This window comes from Balaenoptera borealis (genome assembly GCF_965194805.1).
Source record: "Balaenoptera borealis genome assembly, contig: HAP1_SCAFFOLD_1499, whole genome shotgun sequence".
Lineage (NCBI taxonomy): Eukaryota > Metazoa > Chordata > Mammalia > Artiodactyla > Balaenopteridae > Balaenoptera > Balaenoptera borealis.
The window spans coordinates 65,485-68,932 of record NW_028122728.1 but is presented as its reverse complement, the minus strand read 5'-3'; the positions used below and the strand labels follow the sequence as shown (position 1 = coordinate 68,932).

General features: G+C 44.7%; 1 long non-coding RNA gene across 1 annotated transcript; it reads left to right on the top strand.

Annotated features, from left to right (window-relative positions):
• Positions 1-577: 577 nt before the first annotated feature.
• On the top strand, positions 578-1,004 carry LOC309622081. Its single transcript, XR_014240480.1, has 2 exons — positions 578-742; positions 779-1,004. It is a non-coding gene; the product is annotated as an uncharacterized lncRNA (long non-coding RNA).
• Positions 1,005-3,448: the final 2,444 nt, after the last annotated feature.

Genomic DNA, 3,448 nt, shown 5'->3' with positions numbered 1-3,448 from the left:
AAGTTGTACCCAAGTCGAGGCTGTTGTAAAGATAGCAGCAGTAAACGGGGCGCCTGCATCCTGTGGATTTTTGGTTTTTCCAAGATATAGGCCCATGAGTGGAAGCACCCTATGCTTTGTAGCTCTGTGGTTTAGATGTTTTAGGAAACACAGTACACTTCTCCAGGGTGGCCGTTGGTAATTTACATTCGCCCCTTCAGCGTAACAAGGCTCCCTTTTCTCCTCTCCCTGTCCTGCATATCTGGTTTTTACCCTTTGTGAGGATGGTCCTTTTTTCTGATTCGGAGCGATACCTCTTTGTAGTGTTGATTTGCATTGCCCGCTTCTTTAGTGGGTCAAAAAGGGCATATGCGTTTTTCCTGAATATATTCTGGAAGTTAAATTTGAGAGACACCTTTTTTTGTTTTTTTTAATTGATTAATTCATTTTATTTTTGGCTGTGTTGGGTCTTCGTTTCTGTGCGAAGGCTGTCTCTAGTTGTGGCAAGCGGGGGCCACTCTTCATCACGGTGCGCAGGCCTCTCACTTCCGCGGCCTCTCTTGTTGCGGAGTACAGGCTCCAGACGCGCAGTCTCAGTAGTTGTGGCTCCCGAGCCTAGTTGCTCCGCGGCATGTGGGATCTTCCCAGACCAGGGCTCGAACCCGTGTCCCCTGCATTAGCAGGCAGATTCTCAACCACTGCGCCACCAGGGAAGCCCCTTGAATAGTTTTGTATTTAAAATTTGTCTGTGGGGACTCCCCTGGTGACGCAGTGGTTAAGAGTCCGCCTGCCAGTGCAGGGGACACGGGCTCGAGCCCTGGTCCGGGGAGAATCCCACATGCCGCAGAGCAACTAAGCCTGCGCGGCACAACTACTGAAGCCTGCGCGCCTAGAGCCCGTGCTCCCCAACAAGAGAAGCCACCGCAATGAGAAGCCCGTGCACCACAACGAAGAGTAGCCCCGCTCGACGCAACTAGAGAAAGCCCACATGCAGCAACGAAGACCCAACGCAGCCAAAAATAAATTATAAACTAAAATAAAATTTGCCTCTGAATAACTTTGAGTGAATTTGGTATAAGTTGTAAAGTTTGCATCTACATTCACTTCATTGCAAATGGTTTCCAACTGATTGTTCCTTAACTAATTTTAGAAAACTTTTGGGATAGAGACTCCATTTTAGTTTGAATTTCCAGTTTAATGGATTCAGCAGTCCTGTCTGTAGGGCGCGCTGCCTCCAGTGACCTGTGAGGGAGGCGCGGCCTGCACTTCCTGCACTGACCACAGGGTGGCGCCGAGTTCGCCTCTGACCCACAGCGCATGCTCCTTCCCTGCGAACTCGATTCGGAGCACAGCTGAGAGGAGTTGAGCCTCCTCAGGCGCGGGGGCGGGGGCCTTCGGGTAGGACGCCCGGCTCAGCGTCTCTGCTGAGAGGAGCTCGGTCTCCATCTCCTTAGGGCTCGCTGGGGTTTCGGCTTCGGGACCAAGTGGAGCTGCGTCCACGCTGCCTAGGGAACTAGGTTTCCTGAGGACCCAGGTGATGCCTGAGGAAAAGGTGAAGAGACGGTGAGGAAAAGTGGGGAGAAGCTTCCTGTGGGCGGCTGACAGTTGAGGGGGTCCGTCTTCGTGTGAGCGAGGGAGGGCTTGGCGTGGAAAGCTGGGTGTTTGGTCAGGTTTGTGTGCAGGGTAGCCAGCGTGAGCTATGGGGCGTCCAGTTTTCCCAGCACCATTTATCGTGGGGAGTGTCGTGCTCCTTGGTGTGTCCTTGGTCCCTGTGTCATAAATTCACCGACCCCGTCCGTGTGGGTTGAATTCTGGGCTCTCTGTCCTGTTCCTCTGGTCCCTGTGCCCGTTTTGAGCCAGTTCCGCACTGTTTTGGTGACTGTGGCTTCTCAGCAGAGTGTGACGTCAGGGAGGGAGATGCCCCCAGCCCGTTCTCTTTTTTCAGGGTTTCTTTGGCTATTTGGGGTCCTTTGTGGTTCCCCACAGCTATTAGGAGGATTTGCTCTATTTGGGGGGAAAATACCATGGAATTTTGGGAGGGATTGCATTCACTGTGTCCATTGCTTTGGGTAGAATGGATATTTTAACAATATTAATTGTTCCATTCCATGAGAACAGGATATCTTTCCATTTACTGGCGTGCTTTTCAATGTCTTCATCAATGTCTTAAAGTTTTCAGTGTGCAGGTCTTTCACCTCCTTGGTTGGCTTTATTCCCAGTGGGTATTTTGTTCTTTTTGATGCATTTGTAAATAGGGCTGCTTTCTTTCTCTTTCTGATGGTTCATTATTAGTGTTTAGAAATGCAGCTGATTTCTGTGTATTGATTTTGCAACTTTACTGAATTAATTTATTAGTTCTAATAGTTTTTTTGTGGAATGAAGTGGAAAATTGGAATTCAAAAATCCCACTGTTTCTACCATATCCAGGTCGTCCACAACACGGAGGACAGCGGCTCCTAATATAACCTTCCCACAGTGCCTCTAAATGACATGTGGACTTTGGGTGAACTGGATCTGGGTAAGGCTTGGCTTCTATATGGAAGTTTGATGTTTTCTCTGCTTTTCTGGCATGCTATTGACATACATGATGTTTTGAAAAGTAATTGACTTTCCAGTAATTTCAAACATACCACTTCACAGACATAAAAACAAGTCTTGTACCTTGATTAAATATACTCCTAAATATTGATGTTGACATTATTAAAAATGGAATTGTTTTCATAAATTCTTTTTCAGATTATTTTTTGCCAGCGTATGCATATAAGATAGATTTTCATGAATTGATACTTTGTTCTATAAGTTTGCTTAATTAGTTGATTAGCTCAAATAATTTCTTTGCTGATTATAGGTAGTTTTATATATAAGATGATGTGACCTATGTTCTGTGAAGAGACACAGTTTTAATTTTTCCATTCACCCACGGATGCCTTTTATTTCCTTCCTCAAGATTCTGGGTAGAACTTCCAGTACGCTATTGAGTAACGGTGACGAAGGCCAGCTTCCTGGCCTTGTTCCTGATTTCAGGAGTAAATCGTTCAGTCTTTAACATTGAGCATGGTGTTTGCTGTGGCTTTTTGTACTACTCTTTTCCATATTGAACAGATTTCCTTTTATTCCTGCTTTCTTGAGTGTTTACCATGAAATAACACTGGATTTTCATTGTAGATTTTTTGCATTAATTGACGTGATTATGGGTTTTTACTTCACACCATTTTTGTGGTTTAATACATTGCTTACTTTTAATATGTTGAGCAACCTGAAATTTCTGGTGTAGAGATACTTGCTTATGGCATTATCCATTTAAAGTTCTGTTGGTTTCATGTTGCTAGTATTTTGTGATCGATTTTTACATTCATATTTATCAGTTATACTGGGGTAGTTTTCTTTTTTTTTCTGTATTTTTAAAATCTTTTTTAAAATAGTGGTTTTATTTCATTTTATTTATTTATTTATTTTGGCCACATCCCAT